General features: G+C 43.1%; 1 protein-coding gene across 3 annotated transcripts in view; it reads left to right on the forward strand.

Annotated features, from left to right (window-relative positions):
* The first annotated feature begins 118 nt into the window (after window positions 1–118).
* Window positions 119–23,656, forward strand: part of CHEK2 (checkpoint kinase 2) — a 230,996-nt gene continuing 207,458 nt past the window's right edge. For 2 of the 3 annotated variants that reach the window (XM_069214672.1, XM_069214673.1), the window contains exon 1: window positions 119–195. The gene's annotated coding sequence lies outside the window, so the exon portion shown is untranslated. The remainder of the gene's footprint in view (window positions 196–23,656) is intronic. The other variant, XM_069214674.1, reaches the window with a different exon arrangement.

A 23,656-nucleotide genomic window follows, 5' to 3' on the forward strand; every position in this document is an offset into this window, starting at 1 on the left:
TCGCAGCAACTTAGAAAGCGATTGGGGCTTTGCGTGTGAGAATTATTGATTGGCTGATCGCTCTGGACCGTTGTGATTGGTGCGCAGACGGGCTGGTATTTTTTGTGTTAGGGTGATTGGTGCATTCACAGTGAACGTGCACGATGCTTTGGCGCTCCCCCGTGAGGTGGATCAGGCAGGTCCTGTATTTGAAAGGTGAGGGAAGCAGTAGTATCGTTAGAGGCAGCTTGGCGTAGGAGTGTTTTGGATAATGAACTATCTACCATCTAAAGGTAGCCCGATTGTCACAGGAAACATTAACTTTTTGCAGCGACTATCTAAAAAGAAACATTAACAAAGATTATTATTTTGATATCTGTGCATTGAGCATGGTTTTTGCATCCACCACCCTAAAAGAAACATTGACAGATAATTATTTTGATATTTGTGTATTGAACATGGTTTTACTACGCCTTAGTAGCTCAGAACACATGCATGGTAAGGGCAGGTACTGCGCGCTTTTCTTTAACGCTCAGACCAGGTGCAACACCGGTCTGAGTTGTGCAAACACGTACCAGGTAGCGCGCGGTAGTACAGACACAAGTGCAACAATCAGCAGTAAACTCATTAACTGCATATACAGTCATAAAGCTCCAATAATCAAAATTCTGCTGATTGCAGAGCACAGCTGGGAGTGGTAGAGGCTCCTAGAAGCAATCCTACCATAGTTGAGGCCCTGGCTGTTTTCCATCGATAGTAGGAGCCGTTTTATACATATCTCTTGAGTGCCACTTCTTCCGTGCATTATTTTATTCACTTTACGTTTCTGTTGATTTTTGATCCATTTTCTGATGTCCCTTTTTGTGGTTTACACCTTTGCTGTCAAAACTTGTGTTATATCAATTCCCGTGATCTCATTAAATATGCTAATCAGGTCGCCTAAAATTTATAAAATCTTGCGAGGTCTGTGTAGGTGCGTGTGTGATGATGTGCAGGTGTGTGTATGCTATGTTGTAACTGCGTGTCTTTAGCGTATGGGTCATGGCATGTTTGTAATAGTGTGTGAATGACGGAACCCTTTTTGTGCTGGGATATTTAGTATAGTGATTGTGTGTGTGTATGCATGTTCAATAGATTTACAGCTTCTTTCAGAAAACTCACTCAATACTTTCATCAAGCCACAGTTGACAGGATTTGCATAGTGCCTTTTTTTAGCTGCCATGTACACACTTTCTTCGCCATTGAAAAAGGGAGGCTCTGTGTCAGTGCAGTTCTTTAGGTGGGACGAGTCCAGCCAGCTCTCCGTAGGTCAGTGATAAAACAATATTGAAAAAGGTCCTTTGTTCATATCCTTAAATTTGCATGCAAAATCCCTGATGTCTCTAAATCAGTCCCTAGTTTTATTTCACAAGTTTAGCTCTGTCTTGCATGTTGTTGCTTTACTCCTCAAGAGAATTTCCTTTTCCACGATATGTTTCTGTCATCCAAAATATGCTTCTTACATAGCGAACGCTGAACTGAGTCGTATGTAGGTGTAGGTGTCTTGGTGAAGTCCTTCCACCGATGGGTGTTTATTATGGGGCAACACTGGGAGCTCTGGAGTTGAGGAAGAAGGTAATATGAGTTCCTCACTGTGCCTGCCACTGGGTCATAATCTTATTCAAACTACTTGCTTATCCTGTCGTTGGTCGCGCTGCAGGGCTCAGAAAGCAGTGTTTATATGTGCTAACTGTAATTCTGTTTCTGTGTGGAAGTGTATGAAGGATGTACGTAAATGTCAACATATTGACCGCAGCAAAGTATAAGAAACTGCAGTGTTTACAGGTACAGTAAATGGGGTGTAAGTGGTTAACTCCGGAGGAGAGATTGCATAAAATAGTGATGTGAAGGGGAGAACGAAAATGATAAAGGCACTGAGAACACCCCCTTTCCTCGGCCTTCGTAATGCTTAATTTGCAATCTCGTATGCTCAAAATTGAAACATTTTCGATTTCTGTTATTCACAGTATTGTTGTTGCTCATTTATTTGATATTGTATAAAAATAAGTGCGAACAAGCATCGGAAAAGCTAACATGTTCCACTTCTTTTAGGTGCATATTGTGATTGTTATGTGTCTGGGTGTAATAAGAGAAACCACATACCGAGGCACCCAAATACTAGTCATTTGGCATGCTGTATCAGGTACAGTATTCAAGTGCAGTTTGTGTAGGCACACCTTCGTTTGCACAGACCAGTGATTTTAGAGTGTGCAAGTCTATTTCTGGTAGGTCACGAAAGTTCAACCAATAACTAAAGATGCCTTTAAATTCTGTATTTATCCGGTCACTTTGCTACTCTTCAAAGACGGAGATCAAATATCGGATTGTATCTTCTGACAAATTGCTCTTATTTTTTAACATGGGGATTGGTGTTTACAAGCTCCTCTAACTTTGCAGCCAGAGAAAGTAAAGTGAGTTATGTGACAGTCTTGCTGGGGTAGAGGAAGTGCAATAAGAAAGGCTGTAGTATGTCAATTTTATGTAATGTACTGCAAAATGTAGATACTTGTAAATTAACTGTACAGTCAGCAGTTAAGGAAGCACATTTTCTGTAATTCTGAAGTGTGATGTAAACAGATTTTAAGAGGATAAAAGCAATTCAAGACACCTTATTTGGTGATGCACAAATGTTAAATAGTCATAGAAACCTGAATTCCCCTCATTAACATTTGTGTGCAAATACAGTTTTATCAGTAAAACTGTACGCCTGTGCCAATTTACTGGCCATTTTAATGGAAAATATGCTGCTTGTAAATGACAGTACACTGCCACACAATGCTTTAGTTACATTAAACAACCTTCTGTGTAATGTCCGTTAAAGCTAGGTGGGTTGGGAAAGTTTGTTGTTATAAAAAATTGGGTTGTGGTTCAAAAACATTTGGGAAGATAATGTCTCATGTAAGAGCTTCCTCGGTCGGCTTCTTTGGTCATGCCTCATTTCAAAGACTGCTTGTTAGGAGTTGGGTCTTTAGTTGGCAGAGGTATGCTCTCTATCCAAGTAGGGACCACAATCCTATTTGGGGTAAGTCAGATACACACCCTAAATTAACCAGTGCTCACCCTCTGGTTGCTTCGTACGGAGCCATCAGGCTTAATTTATGAAGCAGTGTGTAAATTATTTGTGCAACACTTAACAGTGAAAAAACCACAAAAGACACCTGTTTAGAAAGTAGAGAATATCTGAGTGAAACAAGCCAAAAGCAACAAAAATCCAATAAGGAGAACTCAAAATCTTAAGTTTTTAAAGATTATACTGCAATGTAGTGCTTAGAAGCATAAAGCACCAACTGAGCATATCTGGGTGAGCTAGCCCGGGTTCAGTTCAAAAGTTCAGGCTGACCGTGATGGAGCACAGGTCGGCTACAGTCCCAGGTAAGTCCAGCTGAAATGTTACCTTCTCATTTTGGTGCCAAGAGTCCGTTCGCAGGTATGAAGAGCTGCCGGGCATCGCAGACGGACATGCTAGAGCTTCACAGTTGTGAGCAGCGATGCTGCTGTGCAAAGATCCATAATTGTGTCCGCTCGTGCTGATTCTTTGTGCGAGCCGCGCCGTTCCGGTGCGAACGAACCCAATGCTTGATGTGAAGAGCAAAACCCACTTCGAAGGGCCCAGGGCTGCAGGGGATGTTTCCATGGGGAGCAGGGTCATGATTAATTTGCAAATGGCTGGGTTCAAACTGGGGTGGTGTGGTGAGAAAAAAAACAATTAATTAAACCCAGTTCTGTGACTGGGGTGAATGTTTGCATTGTTCAGCATTCCATCAATAATCTGTTATTTTTGCTTGGGGTACCTCTAGGGGGCAGGGAGCTGGTTGAAGACTGGTCCAGGAGTTGCAGTAGGCTTGTTAGAAGTCTTTGTGTGTCCCTGAGACTTCAGAAGAAGAGGAGGCAAGCCCTTGGAGAACTGAGTTTCAAGGATTTAGAGAACAGGTCCAGTCCTTCTCACACCAGGCAAGAAACAGCAGGCCAACCCAGCAAAGCAAGTAGCAAATTGGCAGTCCCTTCTACAGCACAGCTGTCATCCTCCACAGACGTATATTCAGAGACAGGCTGACGCACAGAATGGTTAAAATAAGAAAATGCCAACGTTTTAAAAGTGGGATTTTGAGACTTACAATTTAAAATCATACTTCACTATAAGTTGTGTTTTTTTAAATTGTGAGTCCAGGGATACCAGATTCCACATTTCTATGTTGTCACAATCGGAAATTACACTTAGAAGGTGTTCTAAGATAATCTCAATATTAACATATGGGAGGACTAGGCGTTACAGTAGTCAAAAACAAATTTGATAGAGTTTCACTGCCAGGGCATGTTAAGCCTAAAAGTACATGTCACACTCTTTAAAGACATTGCACCCTGCCCTCCTGGTTAACTGGGGCCTACCTTAGGGGTGACTTACATTTAATAAAAAGGAAGGTGGAAGTGGCAGTTTAAAACTGCATGCACTGGCACTGTAGTGGCATTCCTGAGACATGTTTACTACAGACTATTGGAGATGGTGGAACAATCAAAGCTGCAGGCCCACTAGTAGCATTCAATTTACAGGCCCTGGAAAACTATAGTGCACATTACTAGTGTCTTATATTTAAATATGGCAATTGTGGATAAGCCAATTTTACCATGTTTAGATCACCTGCACTTTAGCATTGATCAGCACTGGGAGAGTGCTCAGAGTCCTAAAGCCAACAAAAACGAAGTCAGCAAAAAGGGCAGGAAGAAGGCAAAAAATTTGGGGGTGACCTTGCAGAAAGGGCTATTTCCAACACTTTTGTACTTTTTTCATCCCACTTAATATAGTGTTCTAGCCCCTGTTTGAAATGCTTCTACTAGCAGCACACACTATTCTATTGATGAGTCTGCCTGTTGGGCACAACCTCTACCAGGAAAATCATGGCGTGCTACTCCAAGGTCTGAAATGCTATTCAGGCCATTGTGAGTCATCCTGCTCTCTTTCCCTGGTGCTGTCAAGTGTACTCTGTCTCAGCAATGGGTGAGGGGCAGAAATGTAGAGGCATCCGTTTCTCTCTGTGGTGCTGCTTTGAGCCAAAGAATAATGGAGAAGGGGAACTGGAAATGCTGGAAGCCCTCACTTTTGAAGAGTGCTGTCAGTCATAGATTCAGACTGTGTGGGTACCACACACACCTAAGTGGACATTGCTGCTGGCTTAACCCTTTGCTTTGTGAGTCCATGGCTGTACCGTGTAGCATGGTTAGTGGGGATTTCCATGTTTGTGCGTGCCACCAACTGAAAGGCCATTCGGCCAGCAGTTAGTAGGGATGTGGAATTATACTTTGCCTGCATTAGCCAGCAAGCATTGCAAGCTGATACCTTACCTGAAGAGCAACATTCCCTGTTGTCGTCAACTCTTGACAAAAAAGAATCGGATAGAACATTGAAGTAGTACTCCATTCCCCTATTTTGCTTCATGTATTTCTGTAATTATGCACTGCTCAGTTCTAAAACTAGTGATTGAAGCAGTACAATGATAGTTCCTGTCTCCAACAAGATAATGCTAATGGAGGGATGATACATCAATCAGTCCTGTCGTTTCAGTGTCTCCTGTTCATCAAAAACCACTGCAGTAAATCTCTGATGTCCAGGTTCTAAGCCACTAGACACTGAAACATGACAAGATAAATGCATCAAGACCCGGACAATGCAAGAGCATAATTTATAAAAGGGACCTAAAAGATAAAAACTCCCAACCTCTAATAGTGGTGTCAAAGCTCGTATTCTAATCTCTGTATAGGGTTGGCACGGTCCTACAAAAATTAAGTTAAGTCTGAAATATGTCCTCTGTTAGAAATTGGGTCTCTAGTTGGCAGTTAGTTTACACCTTTCCCGAGTAGTGGCCCTCACTCTAGTTAGGGTAAGGGAGATACCCGGCTCAGATAACTCCTGCTCACCCCCTTGGTAGCTTGGCACGAGAAGTCAGGTTTATCTCAGAAGCAATGTGTAAAGCATTTGCACACAACGCACAGTAATATAGTGAAAACACTACAAAATAACACTACACCAGTTTTAGAAAAATATCCAATATTTATCTGAGTACAACAAGACCAAAATGAGAAAAATCCAACATACAGTAATAAAGATATGAATTTTGCAAGAATTACTAATAATACAGTTCCTTGAAGTTGATAGCTCTGTCTGGGGCTGTCAAGGCGTTGTGAATAACAAATCCAACAGTTCAGGCCAATCGCGGAGTCGCAGGCCAGCTACAGTGTCGGGAAGACCCACAAACAGTACCTTGGAAATGACTGGCGTCCAGATCCTCGAGATGAGATCAGGAGTGCGGCGTCAGGTCGCGTTCGAGGCAGCGGCATCATCACTGCTGAATTGCTGTCTGTATGCCCAAAGCGGTGGTACAATGCGGCGCAGGCAGTGGTTCGGTGCATGCAGGGGCGTCTGACGATGCTGGAGTTGATGGCGTAGGTGTCTGTGGACCAGGACTGCAGTGCGGGATGGGTCGGTGCTTCGTGTACCTCACGAGGAGTGTCCTTGGGCTACGGTGCAGATATCGGGGTCTGTGTCAGCGTAAAGCGTTGTTGTCAGAGATACTAAGGGTGAGGTGTGAGCAAGGTGATGCGGAGTGCAGGGCCCACAGGTCACGATGCAAGCATGTGGCGGCATCAGTGAGACCAGGGTTGCGGTGCAAAGCTGGCCACAGCTCCATGTGGCATCGCCAGGTCACCATGCAGGTACTAGCATCTTGGTGGTGTTTCTTCTGCTGCAGCACAAAAAGCACAGTTCCCAGTGCTGTATGCATATGACTCTGAAGTCTTTGATATCCCTGAGACTTCCAGCAGGAGGCAAGCTCTACTTCAAGACCTTGGAGAAACTTCACAAGCAGGATACATAGCAAAGTCCAGTCTTTGTCCTCCGTAAGGCAGAAGCAGCAACTGCAGGCCAACCCAGCAAAACACACAGCAAAGGGGAAGTACTCATCCTCTATCTCTTCAGCTCGTCTTCTTGGCTGAGGTTCCTCTTGATCCAGAAGTGTTCTAAAAGTCTGGGGTTTTGGGTCCACTACTTATACTCATTTCTGCCTTTGAAGTAGGCAAATTTCAAAGTAAAGTCTCTGTTGTTGACAAGATCCTACCTTGCTCAGGCCTGGCTCCAGACACACTCCAGTAGGTCAGAGGCTGCATTGTGTGAGGACAGGCACAGACATTTCAGGTATAGGTGTCAGCTCCTCCCTCCCCAGTGTAGCTCAGGAGACTCATCAGGATATGCAGGACACACCTCAGCTCCCTTTATGTCAATGTCGAGAGGGAATTCACAAACAGCCCAACCCAGACGTGAATTCCACAGGCAGGCAGAGGCACAGAATGGTTAAGCACGAAAATGGCCACTTTCTGAAAGTGGCATTTTCAAACAGACAATCTAAAAATCAACTCGACCAAAGATGTATCTTTAAATTCTGGGTTCAGAGACCCCAAACTCCATGTCTCTATCTTCTCCCAATGGGAAATTAAATTCAAGAGGAACTTAAATGAAATCCCCATGTTAATTTATTGGAGAGGTAGGCCTTGCAATAGTGAAACCCGAAATTGGCAGTATTTCACTATCCGGACATGTAAAAAACACCAGTGCATGTCCTTCCTTTTAAATACGCTGCACCCTGCCCATGGAGCTACCTGGAGCCTACCTTAGGGGCTTCTTAAAAATGGAAGGTTTGGGCCTGGTAAGTGGGTACAATTGCCAGGTCGAATTGGCAGTGCACAACTACACCAACAGACACTGATAAGACATGTTTACAGGGCTACTCCTGTGGGTGGGACAAATCAGTGCTGCAGGCCGACTAGAAGCATTTGACTTACAGACCCTAGGCATACATAGTGCACTTTACTAGGGACTTGCTAGTAAATCAAATTTGCCAATCAATTTACATAGGGAGCACTTGCACTTTAGCACTGATCTGCAGTGGTAAAGTGACAACCCAGCAAAACAGATCTGAAAAAATAGGAGGAAGAAGGCCAAAACTTTGGGGATAACCCTGCAAAAAAGGGCCATTCCCAACATCCCTTTTAGGGTCGAGCAAAAATCGCTCTGTCCCTGGTGTAATCTCTCTATGGCCCTGTAACCACACCCATGCCACTCCCATCAGTTTGGTTGGTTCGTGGGCTTGCCTTTTAAAATTAGCTTGATTTCATTAGTGAAAGGCATGCGTACGTCATGCCTTTTCTGGTGTTTAGCCCTCCTCAAGCGCACAGACTAACTACTAAAAACATACGGGGCTCGATGTTTTCTGCATGGTTTCTGGACTACTTTTTCTCTCTATTTCACAGTGCGATCGCGTTTGGTAGTAGTCGAGTGCTTTGCATGACACCGACCCGGTTACATGGATAATTGCGTTTTTACTGATACGTTTTACTGCGAGCGAACTTCTGTTGTGTGTCTGCTTTGCGCCAATGGCGGCCATCGGCTCACTTATGTGAAACTTGTACTTTTCAGTTTATGTGGCAAGAAAAGGGTCTTGATGAATGGAAAGTATTTAGGATTGCACCATATACTGTACTGTCACCAAAGATTTCTGCGGAATTGCTGGATGCTTACCATGTTTTTAATGATGTTGAGACAATATTCTTGGCAAGTAGTTAGGAACTATGATGCGGAGCACACAAGAAAACATAAGCACTGGTGCTTCATCATTGCAAACATTTTCCTGTGGGGCAGTTGCTGTTTGCCAAAATGTAAGGAAAAGCAGGTGATTAAATAATCAGTTCCAGAGAGGCAGGACTTAGTCGCTCCTAACATGACTAATAAGCTCCAACAGGAATGCACATCAAGAGTAATTGAGTCCGTAAAATGAGAGATATGTAAGGAGGTGGATGTGACCAGGTTGAATGCTAACCGTAGAGGAAAGTTTATACATCTGAACTCGGAGAAGAGGTAACCTCCGTAAGGCCTGTGATGCCCGTCATTCATTGACGAGCACTGAAACAGGGGTTCCAAGACATGCCGTGCCTACTTACAAAGTAACAGAGGTTCCTTCTCATACAGAGACACAGTGAGAGGCCAAAACTGTATAGCAAACCCCCAAAAGGATTTCAAAGCTCCAGACAATGTTTCTGTTAAACCAAACTTGTATTCGTGTAAATTAAAAGAAGGCATCCACAGACAATGTTACAATATTACTGAAGTAGGTCCTCCATGTAATGGCACAGTGTGAGTCATTGGTGAGTAAACATTGAGTATGCACAGCAAACGAATGGATAAACACAATATTGACTCTGCAAAAGCGGGTTAGAAGAGGTCCTAATAATGATATAAATCTAGGCCCTACAATTCTGTACAACCAATATCTAGTCAATATAGCGGGTCATTTTCAACTCTGTGTGATGCTTCATTACAGGGTCTTCATCAGGACAAAATATGGTAGCATTCTCAAGACTGTTAGTAAAACAATACTTGTATGCACTTAGGACCCTCTTCAAGTGACCAATGGTGCAACAGTTAGAAATATTATTTAAGCTTGTATGAATTATAGAACTTTCTGACCTGAGTAGTGCTGAATCACTTGCTCTGCTCTGTTACATGGAGCACCTATACACTTTCTTTTCTTTTACATGTATTCAAATTTGGTTTAACACCGATCTTGTCTGGACATTTGTTATCTAATTGGGAGTTCAATGTACAGTTTTGGATACCCCGTTGTGCCTCTATATCTGAGGGACTCACTGTTACTCTTTTTAATTCTAATCCCAGGAATATCAAGTAGCCCCTTCTTGTCGTCTTAGCACCCACTTACAGACCAGAGAAGAAATTACAACATATGTGGAGCAGGAGAAGGATTGATGAACCAGTGAGCTGTGCAGATAGAGTAGGTCATGCCGTTCTGACAAGGTTGCTGCCCGCAGTTACAAATGGCCCTGAGCAAGACCAAAGGGTTTTGAGATGCAGGCAAATGATCATGACACCTGGAATAGAAGAAGATCGCACAAAAGACATTGATAGTGTGCTGTGGGAGTGGTAGTAGGAGATACATGTTGCCTGTAGCTAATTAACTGTGTCATTCTCACACTCATAATAGCCAAACACAGTGGTGGAAGGAGGTGGTAGACTTGCAGAGTATTTAAGGTACTTTGAAGGGAGGAAAAATCTCTTGTAAAACAAGATATATATATAATATCATAGTTGTTCAAGGGAGGTGTTAATACAGGATTCTGCCAGCCAGTGTTACAAACTAATAAAGCTGGTAGGAGCTTGATCAAGTAAGACCTGTAATGCCTCCAAACACCAACAGAAATCCGAGGCAACTAATATTTCTGGAAGCAGTACATGGAGGGGGCACAAAATCTATTTGCCGTATAAACAAATCACAGAAATGATGTGAAGGAAATTCGGTTTTTGATTGAGGGAGGTGAAGACCTTTCTGAATCAACAATCGCAATGCTTATTCAGGTGAACCACACATAGCACCAAATTAACCTGTGCTTGACCCTCTGGTAGTTTGGCACAATATCAGTCTGGTTTAACATAGAAGCATTGTGTTAAGTATTTATGCAGCAAACAAACAGTAATAAAGTGAAAATACAAAAAAAAAAAAACACACCAATTTAGAAAAGCAGCAACAATTTATATAAAATTATACCAGAGTGACAGAAATTCTACAGTACAACACAAGCTGTGCAGTTTCAAAGTTTTAGCTAAATATTGCGTCTAACAGTGCCACTTGCAGTCATCTGTTGGTGCTAGACCAGGGTACAGTCACAAGTTCAGGCCGACCCTGATGGAGTGTGGACTGGATATAGGGACCAGGTTAGTTACTTAGGGAAAGTTACATACCAAAGTCTGGTGCAAAGACTTCTGTTCGCAGTGGAGTAGGCCATGAGGAGCAGGAAGAGGGTCGGGGATGGTCATTGCTGTAGCTCAGAGAGCTGGTCTGGCATCATGGATGGTGGTTGATGTATCTCGAAGATCCGATCGGGTGTTGCAGATGGTCGTTGCAGGAACTTCGCATTGGTGGTCACTATACGCTGTCGCTGTAGTGCGAAGTGCAGATCTTGAGTTACCGGTGGTCATTGTATTTCAACGAGTCTCAGCTCACCAGAGCTTCTCGTAGGTGGTTGTCGTGGATGGCAGAGTCTCAGGACGAACAGGTGGTTTCGCAGTCGTGAAGAGCCACAAACTTTAGGAGTTCTCCTTTCTTTCAGAAGAATGCACTCTGATGCCAGCCTGGGGTCCAGGACATTGGGGGGAACCTCTTGGGGGATGCCAGCAGGGCTCAGGCAGGTCCACATGCAGCAGGTCAGCTGGGCAGTTGCACAGAGACACCTGTGTAGGAAGCTGGCCTGCTGTGTGGTGGACACCTATGGTGTTGGCACCTTATACCAGGTCCAGGCAACCCCTTCTAGTGAGTGTAGGCAGTGACTAAGAAGCCAGGGCTCTCTGGAGGTAGCTGTGGATGAGCAGCCAAAACTTATCCAGGATGCATGCAAAGCTTATGCAATACCACAGTGGTCACACAGTAAGTGGAGACAAGTATTTTTTTTTTCTCTCTCTCCTCTCCTTCTCTCTTTCTCTTCTCCTTCACCCCCCCCCCTCCCAGGGGAGGATCAAACCATATAGTGGAATGTGAAGTAAACTCCCCCACTCAATGATATGAGTCGTTGGAGGGAAGCTAGAAGAACTAGTAACCCCCAGGAGAGCAGAGATAATGTTTTGCTTTACTGCTGACTGAGCCAAGATACACACACTGAGAGGAGTTGAAAAGTTTCCCTGGAATGCACTTCTTAATCTAAAGAAGACATTTATTATATCTTTTGCAAGGCTTGTGAAGGAAGGTCAGTATAACTGAAAGTGTACTTTTAAAATGTGCAACAATGAAGTAAGACCATGTTCAAAGAATCTTCAATCTATAAACAGCAACTATATACATGCAAAGATACAAACACCTACATTGATTGATATATGTATATATATTCATACACAATGCAAAGCAAATAATTAATAAAAATGCATAACCGTTGTGCCTGTCTGGTGCTTCATCTTTTATCCTGCCAGCAAGTCGTTGACCGCGGTTCGACTGCAACGAGAAAGAGAGCTCTACCCTCACGGGAAATATATCAGGCATTCGACGTCTAAATCCAGATTGAGGTCTCTAAATCTCCACTGTCGACCTGAGTCTCTTATATACCTTAAACAAACCAGGAAAGGGCTTTCTGGAAAAAACCCTCCGCTCTGCAAGAAATATTTAAAAAATGCTGGCTATTTTAGGTCAGCTTTAAAAGAAACACCTCGGAACTTGGCCAAAATCCCAAGGTTTCTTTCCCAAAACTAAACCGTTCCCTGCTGTACCATAAACATCATTCTAGTACATCCTTATCTTGCTGACTGACTCCTCCTTGTTATCTCCTAGCCGTTCGGTGAGAAAAGAACATGCAGAATAGAAAACACGTTGAATAACGTGTTTTGTACGGAAAACTACTTGCACCTTTAACGTTGCAGTGAAGTTAAGGCTAAGCTGAATACAAAATGGAGTCTGTAACTGGTGACCACTAATGTGACAGTGGACAGCTAAGCCAAGTGCAAAGTGGTGCGACACGATGTCAGTGGTCAAAACACAAATATCACTACAGGTATGTACCTGGTCTTCCCTAGGACTAACAAGAGGATTTAGAAAATGGATTGTGCAAGAACAGGACCAGACTATAAGAAACCAAAGGTGAGTTCTGGAAGAAGAGAACCTGCAAAAGAAGGGGACACAATCCAGTCAACGATGGAGTGCCCAATGGGGGCAGGAGCCACTACCCACCCTTCTGTGGATGAAGATGTGGGTCGACTGGGGAAGAAGAAGACCAGCTGGGGAGCCCTAGAGCTGAAGAGGAGCAGCAGAGAGGAGACTGTCCTTGGAAGGATGAAGTGCTGGGGTCAGGGGCTACTCTGATCCTGAAGATCCCTTGGAGCAGGAGACAACAAGCCTTGGTATCTGCAAGAGTTACGTGGGCTCACTGTCTCCCAAGGTGGACAGCGAGCCGAGAGGACCAAGGGGAAACTTTAGATCAGCACCTGTGATGCAGGATCCACGCAGTTCCAGAGGAGAGCAGATCCACGGAGCCGGACGTCATTGCTGTAGGTGCCTGCAGATGCAGGGGAGTGACTCCTTCAATCCAAGGGAGATTCCTTCTTGCTTCTTGGTGCCGGCTAAGGTCTCCCTGATCCCAGAGGGTGCACAGCTGGGGAAATGTTGCAGTTGCTGGAAGGAGCTGGAGAAAACAATGTTGCAAGGTGAGGTCGTCTCAGGAGTTGCAGTCCTGTCAGTTCCTGAAGAGTCCAGTTGCGGTTCCAGTAGCCAGAAGTAGAAGTAGAAGTAAACGATGCAGAGGAGTCCTGGTGCAGTCTTGCACGTCGAATCTGGGGACCCATCCTCAAGGGAGCCCCTAAATAGCCCTAAAATGGGGGTTTGGTCAGATGCACGGTGACCACCTATCAGGAGGAGTCTCTGACGTCACTTGCCTGACCCGGCCACTCCGATGCTCCCAGGGGCCTCTGCCCATCATGGTTTCAAGATGGCAGAATTGAGTGGCCACCTGGGGAGCTCTGGGCACCACCCCTGGGGTGGTGATGGACAGGGAGTGGTCACTCCCCTTTCCTTTACTCAGTTTTGCACCAGATAGGGACCGGGGGTCCCTGTGCTGGTGTAAACGGGTTTATGCTAGAAGGGCACCAAATGTGGCTTCCAAAGCAAACCAGTGGCTTGGGGAGGCTACTTCCAAGGGAGAGGGTGTTGCCTCCCTCTCCTATAGGAAATCCTTTGTTCTGCCTTCCTCTGCTGAGCTGGTCTAGCAGCAGGAGGGCAGAAACCTGTCTGAGGGGTAACAGTGTGGGCTGTCTGAAAAACCCTAGAGAACTGGTAGGAGCAAGATTGGTGGGTCCTCTAAGGAGCCTCCAGAGTGCATGGAATCATACATCCAATACTGTCAACAGTATTGGGGTATGATGCCAAAATGTTTGATAAAGAACATGCCCAGGTTCGGAGTTACCCTTATGTAGCTGGACATAGGTAGTGACCTGTGTCCAACACACGGGTAAAATGGCTTCCCCGCACTCACGAAATCCATTGCAATGGAACCGGAGTTCGTAGGGGCACCTCTGCTCATTAAGGGGTGCCCTCACACACAGAGACCTGCACCTCTCCTTTTGGGCTGGAAGGGCCCACCATAGGGGGTGACTTACAGTGACTTGGTGTAGTGATCTGTGGTGAAAGGGTGCATGCACCTTTTCATGCGGGCTGCAATGACAGGCCTGGAGACTTATTTTGCATGGGCTCCCGTGGGTGGCATAATACATGCTGCAGTCCATGGGGGACCCCTGGTGTCCCTATTCCCGGGGTACCTAAGTACCATATGCTAGGGACTTATAAGGGGACACCAGTATGCCAATTATGCGTTCACAAAGGTCCTAAGTGATCACATTTTGAGGGAGACAGCACAATCACTGCGGTCTTGGTTAGCTTGATCCCATTGAAAACAGTCTAAGCACACTGATAGCAGGCAAAAAGTGGGGTAAACATGCCAAAAAGAGGGTACTTTCCTACACCTTGGAGGTTGTTGCGACCCTGTACCGGAGGCCAGCCAACTGACCCTCGGAGTCCCTCAGGTTAGTCTGGGATGAAGGGGGCAGATTCATTTTTCCTTCTCAGACAGCAGGACAGGCCTCAAGCTTCAGGGCAGTCCTTCTGTAGTTCACAGGTCCAGAAGTGTACTGAAGAGTTGGTCTGAGGGTCCAGCGTATATACCTGGTGTAAGCCTTTGACGTGGGAGAAACGTCTAGGCTATTTGCTAAAAGCACCCCCCCCCCCATCTGGTTCTGGAAGTTTTCTTCCTTCCCCTCCACAGGCTTCAAGTGGTCTAGAGTAACAAAAGGCTGGTACCCAGTTCCTTTGTGAGTGTGCTGAAGGAAGACCTTTAAAAAGGAAGTGGGGCAAGGAACAGCTATGCCCCACCCATTCTGAGAGGCCAAAACCTAGTACCATTTGTCTCACTCTCTGGAAGTAATATACAAAGGCCAACTGCCAAGCTATCCACAGATATGTGACACAAGATGCAGGCATCAAATGGTTAGGACAACAAAACTTCCAACTTTCTAAAAGTGTCATTTTCAGAATTGTGACTAAAAATTCGACTTGACATTTAAAGAGGATTTTAATTTACAATTCTTTAGGGACCGAACATGATATTTCTACATGTTCCCAATCAAAAGTTAGTACCTATTAAATGTAATAAGGTAACGCAAATGTGTAATACAAAGGGAGGTATAGACTTGGCAAAAGGTTTATTTTGCCAGGTTTAATTGGCAGTTTAAAACTACACTAGAGGCCGCAGTGGCAGCCCTGAGGCATGTTTTAAAGGGCTACCTAAGCAGGTAACATTATAAGTGCTGCAGGCCCATAAGTAGCATTTAATTGTCAGGCCCTGAGTACACGTGGTATCGCTTTACTAGGGTCTTATAAGTAAATAAAATGTGCCAATTCAGTATAAGTAAATTTTAACATGCTTACATGAGAGAGAACAAGCACTTTAGCATTGGTTGAGTGCACAGAGTCTCAATGCAAACAAAAACAAATTTCAGGAAACTGGAGGGAAGAAGGCAAAATGTTTAGGGAAAGACCACACCAAAGGCTGTCAGGTTTAACTTGGTGGAAATCACATTAGACATCCGGATGCTTGAATACAAGTCCATTAGGGTTTCCAGAGGGTCAGTAAATGACAATATCTTGTACACCATCTGAGTAAAGTCAATGAGAGTATATTTGGTTCAATTTACTTGCCTCTGAATACAACAGAACAGTGCCCATAGGTAGGGGTACCTCAGGAACTCCATGAATAAGGGCCGGAATGGAGGCAAGAAGTGTGGAATATGGAAAGGAAGTTGCTTAGAACAAGGTTAAAGTGTTTCCCCCGTGTGTATAGTAGTGGTAGGCATAATTGCATTATTTCTGCAACCTAAAGTAGATGACTTATCAGAGCCAACTACATTAATTGGAATATAGATACTTTACACCCATCCGGTTCCAATCTAGTCATGCTCCAGAAGACTTAGAGAAGAGATACACACACAGTGCCAACCCTACATCTTCACACTGAGTAAGAATGTAACCTGGTTTAAACAATAAAGACTTGATAATTATGTCCTTCAATATTAACAATCTCACCCATTATATCAAATAGAAAAAGGTCCTCTCTTTCATTACTTCGAAACACCCTAATATTGCTTTAGTGCAAGAGACTCGCCTAACCTCAGTGGAGTCAGATATAAGTGGAGAAGTGATTGGATGTGGGAAATAGTCCATGCATACAAAACGGGAGGATCTGAACAGGCAGGCATTGGACAGAAATCCACTTGAAAAGGAAGGTTGTTCATTCTTTTGTGTTTAAAAAAAAAAAAAAAAAAACTTAATATAAAACTATCCGTACATGGAACGACCCAAAAGGGAGGTTCATGTTTGTCAAGGTGAAGTTTCAAGAATTTAAAATGGTACTTAGTTCAGTGTACACACAAATAAGTAGTGACGTAACTTTTTACTGCCTTAAACCGGGTCCGTCTGAGTTAAGGAGATCAAAAGTGATTGTGGGTTGAGATTGCAATATTACCATAGACATAGTGACTGATGGGTCAGGTACATCTGATTTTGGCAACAGTAACAACTGAAGTATTTTCAAGGATGTCATGTAATATCATGCAGTGGTTGATGTACGGTGGTTGTTTCATCCCAGAAACAGAGAGTATATGTTTCTGTCTTGGATCAGTGGGACTAGTACATGTATTGATGAATTCTTACTGTCACAGGCAGGAATTACCTCACGCTATCACGTGCAGAATCTTAAAAGGGAGTGTCTCGGAATGATGCCAGCATTGTTGAGGTTGTCAACAGTGTTGGTAGCACCCCTTCCTAATCACTGGAGGATGAACTCTGTTAAATACAAGCAACTTAAGGAACAGAAGAAACTTTGATGTTTGTTCAATGACTTGCTAGCTATGAATAAGGGGACAGTAATGTCACTACAAATACTAGAGGCAGTGGGCAAATAAGTGTGAAGAAGGTAACCTTATTGGGGAATAAAAAAAAAAAACAAGTAGTAAAAAACCCTGGAGTCTGGGGTTAGGGTATTAGCGAGAAGATATAACTCCACATCATCCCCAGAAGTACGTAGGGACCTTACGGGCTATGCAGGTTGAATTCTTATTTCACAATACAAGCAGAACGGGGAGGATGCTTTCCCTATAGATTTCTTTAAAAGCAATGAAGCACAAATGGCATTGGTCCTTCAACAGCTATTTAAAGAAGCAGAAGAAGAGGAGTCCATTAGACAGGAATTCAAAAAGACAATTATTAATTGACTTCCAAAGCCTAGAAAAGACCTTTGAGAGTGTTAAGGATGCTGATCTGTGTCCTTATTAAAACAAATGTGAAAATACTAGCCAAAGTTTTGGCTAATAGATTTAATAGGGTAATTGCTTATCTAAAACACCTATCGCAATTGGGATCCATGACAGTTCATTTGAGTGACACTATGCCGATGCTTTCACTCGTCTTACAGCAGGTTCGGAATGACATAGATCAAAGGATTGCCCACTGGCTTGATGCCTGGAAGGTGTTTGACTGTGTTGAATGGGTTTGCTTATTCAGAACAATAGTAAGATCAGATATTGGACCCTCTTTATTCAAACGGTCCAGTTGTTGTATGAAGCATGAAAAATCAAATTATTAAGTCTACAACCAATTTAAAATCTTTAAAAACCTATAGAAACAGCTTCTTGACGGTGTCCTTTAAATGCGGTGATACATGTGACATGATAGGGTGGGGGGCATAGGACAGAACAAAAAATAATTTATTGGAGCCCTGATTTAAAGTGAAAACTCTTGACTTTTTGCAAGGTCTTTTGAGTAGCTACTGTAAGGGTCAGGCAATTTTGTGATATGGTATATGTTATGATTTACCTTGGCACAGGATTCGCTGGGCTGGGGTGCGTAGTGACCTTCTAATATCTGCTGCTATTTATGACAAAATATGATGTAGAGAAGTGGCATAGCAAATAATTTGTGAACTATACTCTTTCTTTCTTGTTTCCTTAATATTACAAATGTTATACAATGTCAAAGGGTATAATTCAGTGATTTTAAAAATAAAGGATAAAAAAAGAAAACGTTGACGATATTTTGAGATACCATTGCACCAGACATAAACTACAAGATCCCAAAACTGATCAGACAACGGGATCTGAATTCATTAAAATAAAGAAATATGGTCAATATTTTTCAGATATCATTCAAAAGCATTTAATCAGAGATACAGGGGTAAGAAGTACTTCCCTGAGGAGAGTATTGGGGACTGAAATAGGTTAGTAAAAGCCATGCAGACAACTGAAAAGAAATGTCTGAAAAATACAAACTAGTGAAGTTCTTTTGTTCTTGAAAAGGCCTCTTGAAAAGATATGCAGCCAAAACGTGTTGTCACTTAAATGTGGCAACTAGGAGTTAAAAAAGGAATTGAGAAAAACAGTTGATGAAAAGAAAGTGTAGAAATTCAGTCTCCCTTCATTTACTAAAGGTACTGGTTTGATACATACACAAAACAACATTGTGTGGGCCCACTTAAGTATTTAGGGGGCCTATATATAGTTGGGTAAATGTTTGGAAAATATGTGCAGATTGTTTTTTTATTTATTAATAAAGGAGTAGCAAAATACAAAACATGATTCTGATATATGTCTTTATTATACTGAAGCTCAGACATAAGTATATTCCAGGGTTCCAAATGTGCATGAACTCTTCTACTTATGTTAGATTCTCACTTATTTTGAATTGCCCTGGCAAAGGAAAAGCTCTTATTTTAACACACATAGTTTACTTTGCAAATTGTTATTGTAAATACAGCCACAGCATATTTGTTATGAAGGAGGCTGGTCACAGAACTTTTCCACTGGACCACATTCTTTATTTTTTATCAAGGACATTGATTTTCCTGAACCCTCGGGTCTCGTGTTATAAAAATTGTGAGCATTTTGTTTATCAAGTACTTCATCCATATCTGGGGGTTTGTTTTTTAATAAATCACAGCAAAGTCTTATCTGAGTAAACGTGTGTGCGGTTAACATGTTGCCAATGACTTTTCATTGAATCTCTCAGAATCTTTCAGTTATTGGTATGCATGAAATACACATTTATTTACTCCTGCTTCAGAGAAATGCTATTTGCATCATACGTTTTGAAAGCTGTCTACAGCCTTTGTCAGGTGTTTAAAACTGTTAATATTTTTGGATGTATTTTATTTCAGAAGCAATCAGTCAGTGATTGTGTTTATATTCCTTTGGAGATACTACTTCCAGGCCCCATGTGTTCTTTACAATCCAATATTTGAGGTTTTCAGAGAAAAGGTATGGTTCTTGGGACGTCCAGCTATCAACCATCAGCTAAACAGAAAATGCTTGAACTATTTTTTTGGCACTGGTAAAAAGTGTGTAGTTTTCAGAAGAAAACTAATTTATTGCTTCAGTCTCATATCTCTTTAAGACACTTTATTAACTGAACGTGTTTTAGATTTCCTCTTTGCATGTACCAAAACTTGCATATAGGATTGCTTTAAGCTCTGCCTGGTTTAATTATTTCAAGCAGAGGCAGTTGGCATTTTAGGGCCTAAATTTGGAGGAGAGACAGTACTGCTTTGTTTACAGAAGCACTGGATGTATCTTCATACAATTGAGGAATGTTCTGTGCGCATTACTGGTACCAACAAATTGTTAACTTCTATAAATGGACATCCCTGGCAGGTAGCTCCTTGGATGAACTTGGGGGACGATGTTTGGCCATTGGCTTTGACCCTTGGTTTGGGACTGAATAGAGGGCGGTAATCCAGTCGAACAGCCGATCGCCCAAGCCGAATTTCTTCAGGATGTCAAACAGCATGCCCCAGTCCACCCTGTCAAGCGCTTTTTCAGTGTTGAGTGTCTGGAGGACTGCTGCTTTAACTTTCTTCCTGGCGAAGTCCAAGAGATGTAGAACCTATATTGTCTTATCACTAGTAGCTTGGTTGAGTATGAAGCCTTCCTGATCAGAGCAGATTAAATCAGTAATAGTCTATACAGTCGATTGGTCAAGGCTTTGGCCAGGAGTTTAAGGCCTAAATTAAGCAAGGAGATCGGCCTATAGGACAGGCTAAGGGACAGGTCTTTGCCCTTATTAGATATCAGTGTAATAGAGACTTCAGTCATTCTTTGGGTGGCTCCTTTTGTTGGGGTAAGCTAGTCAGATGGAGTGGTTAGACTATGGAGGAGCTGGGGACCCAATCGCTTCTAGAGGAATGCAGTGAACCAACCAGGGCCTGACGTTTTCGAATGCTTGAGTCGATAAATTGCCCCCAGTATTTCTGTAATGGAGATGGGTTTATCTAATGCTGCAGCAGATTAGGCTGAAAGTCTAAGGAGAGTGCCAAAATCTAGATGTTCACCTCGTGAGAGGTTGGTGGGCTGTGTATAAGGATTAATATGTTTGGCCTACCCTTGGAGGAGCTGTGTGATGCAATTGTTATCAGTAACGTCGTAAATAAATCTATGAACCTGGTAGACCCTCAACTTGTGCGTCAGCATGGTACCTGGCTTGCTTCCCACCTTCGTGAAAATGGGGCCCACGTTCTAGCATACGCAATTGGCCTCCTGCCAAGACCTTCTGCCAGATCCTTGTGGAGTGTTTGTGTTTATGCTGAAGTTCAAGCTCTATTAGGTCTGCAGACAGGCAAGTCCCGGCCAGCTCACACACACTTTTAAGCCATGCGGCTCCTTGGATAAATATTCACCTTGCAACTTCTTGCCTTTTTCATTATATCCTTATTCTGTTGTCTTCAATAAAACCAAGACAATGATTATAGTGAAGTCACATTGTTAGAATTCATCCAAGATAATCACATTGAGTCACATTTCTTTAGTCCTCAATTAAGTTACAATAGTTCCATCATCTTCCACAAATATTCTGATGTTAATGTGAACATTGTAGGAAATCTGCCTTTCCTGCATGGTTGCCCTGGATGTTTCACCTTTTGGCTGGACCCTGTATTGTTGCTGGGTTTAGAATTCTGTGCGCTTTACCCCCGTTACCAGTAGTAAAGTGCCTGTGCTTTCCATTTAAACATGATAACATTGACATATTTAACTTACCTTTAAGTGAAATGCCATAGTGGACTGCAGCATGTATTTTGCTATCCACTGCTGAGGCAGTCCAAACATGGTTTTAGGCCTTCCATTGTAGTCTAATTGCTGCAGCTTTAAATATGACTTTGGCCTGCCAAAATTACCTTTTTGAGAGGAGAAAACCTCTGTTTTAAATAGTTATTAGTCACCAGTATGTAAGCTTTGTAGCCCCCAAGCAGAGTGCTTTGTACCTTTCCTGGAAGTACCCACCTTGTAAATGACAACTGGATGTGGAGTAGGCCCTACTGTTGGCCTCTCCCTGACTCTCTGTGAGTCTCTAAGGGTCTCCTCTGAGGTCCTGGAGGCCTTAGAAGTGCCCTCCTGTGGTAAATTGGAACTTAGAAGATTAAGTCATAAAGTAAAATCTTTGACCGAAACAAGCCTGGTTGGTGCATCTGGCCCATGCTCCATTGCAGCCATTCTCAAATTGCACCTAGATTGAAGTCTACCACGTCTATTGACTATCATTGGTGCATTGCTCTTGTTGGTGCACCTTCTACTTAAACCTTAAAAATATATATCTCCGGTCACCCTTATTGGATTTTTGTCATTTTGGTGTTTTTTTTAATTTTTTTATTCTGTTTTTCTAAGCTGGACTGGGATTTTTATTGTTTTGCATTGAAACTTTATTACTGTTTTGGTAATGCATAAATACTTTACATAATTCCTTAAAATAAGCTGGTCTGCTCTGTCCTATAGCCACCAAACTTTTGAGCTCAGTTTAATTTAGTGACTTGGATGGTTCATCCTGACAAGGATTGTGATTATTCCTTGAAGTGGGCAGTCACCCACCCTAAACACTATCCCTTTTCTACCAGCCATACTTTAGTTTTATGACTGTGGTCCTCTATCTTTGCACACAATTCCACTGCTGCTTTGCACTCAGTGATAGAAGAGGAACCGAGGTGCTTCCAATGTCTGGATATATCACTTTTGGCAATCTCCCCTTGAGACGCATTGATCTTCCCTGATGCACAGGAGGGCAATCAGAGGTAAGAGATCCAGGCCTCTCATATCTTAGAAAGGGTGGCAAATATTTTAGAACAATACTATACCAGGACTGGCATCTCCAGGCTTATAAAAAAAAATCACAACCTCATCCTTACATTGGAAGCAAGTGGGCGGAAGAATCTTAATAGCCCAGCACAACTCTTAGGAGTAAAATAGGTTGTGTGCAAATAATTCAGCAAAATAAGGCACCATTGCCAGAAGATACCAAGCTCACATGGGGCCATTTTAGAGTCCCTCAAGTGTCTCTCATCCAAGGGACAGCCCAGGTCTCACATCGTTCTTTAAGTGTCAGAAACCGGTCTAGGGCATTTATAATTAATGGACTGTAAATGTGTGATATACCACCATCCAAGCACACCCATAGTAACTTTAGCTTCCAATCGGCCATATTTTTGAGAGTCGGACTGGGAGGGTAGGTGACAGACTGATGAGTGTCTGAATTGCAGATACTTGTAAAATTGGGTTCTGTGGAGTTAAAGCTCGACTTGAAGATTCTGAAGCGACTTCATTTCCATCACCCGCAGTATGTCTACTAGTTTTGAGATGCCAATAAGATTACATGTCTCAAACCCTTCCTGCCAGGCACAAAGTCAAAGCCACTTTGGCTGCCAAAGGGGTGTTTCAACTGTGAGCTTTTGGTCCCACTTAATTCAGTGAAGTGCTGAGCACCAGGCCAGGAGAACCACCAGTTCACCTCAGGGAGTGAGTTCAGGACAGGGTTCCCATATAGGTATTCCATTATGTTGCCTCTGCCATTTGGTTTGAAATCCTGGGTTGTCCCCCCTGCCAGAACTTTTGAACCCAAGTAGTATGGGCAGAGATTGTCCATACCCCGATGTTCATCATATATAGACTGGCTTCACCTTTTGGATTCAATAAGTGGAGCTCGATTCATCCATTAGGAGTGCCCCATGGCTGCTAGGTACATGAATCAACTTGGAGTGATCTGTAAGGAAACATTTTGTAACCTATTGAGGAAATTCGGTAGGACCAGTCTTTTAAAAAGAGCTACAAATCCCAGTATGTTGAGGGGGGAGAGTGGCCCAATTACCCAGGTCTTTCTGTCTTTTGGCCAACATGGGGGTGAGTTTAATGTTTCTTGTAAGACCTGGCTCAAGAGCAATGCATATGGCTAAGTATTAAAAACCAAGCTGTGGAAAACAGGTCTGCTGTTCAACTATATTGCTATAGTCTTAAGCGGGACCAGGAGTGATGACTATCAGTTAGTTTGGACCCTGTGAGTTGCAGGTGGCGCAGAAATGTGAGCACATCAGTGTAATTTGGTCCTCATCTTATTCCTTCCAGCAAAATCCCCTGGTCTGCTCATTACATATGACCCATATGCTGCCAGTTGTTCTGTTGCTAGGGTGAAAAGGAATGGTGACAATTGGCACGCTTGCCAACCGGAAAAAAGGGCAAAAGGGTACCACTTAC

The sequence above is a fragment of the Pleurodeles waltl genome, chromosome 11, assembly GCF_031143425.1.
Source record: "Pleurodeles waltl isolate 20211129_DDA chromosome 11, aPleWal1.hap1.20221129, whole genome shotgun sequence".
NCBI classification, from domain to species: domain Eukaryota; kingdom Metazoa; phylum Chordata; class Amphibia; order Caudata; family Salamandridae; genus Pleurodeles; species Pleurodeles waltl.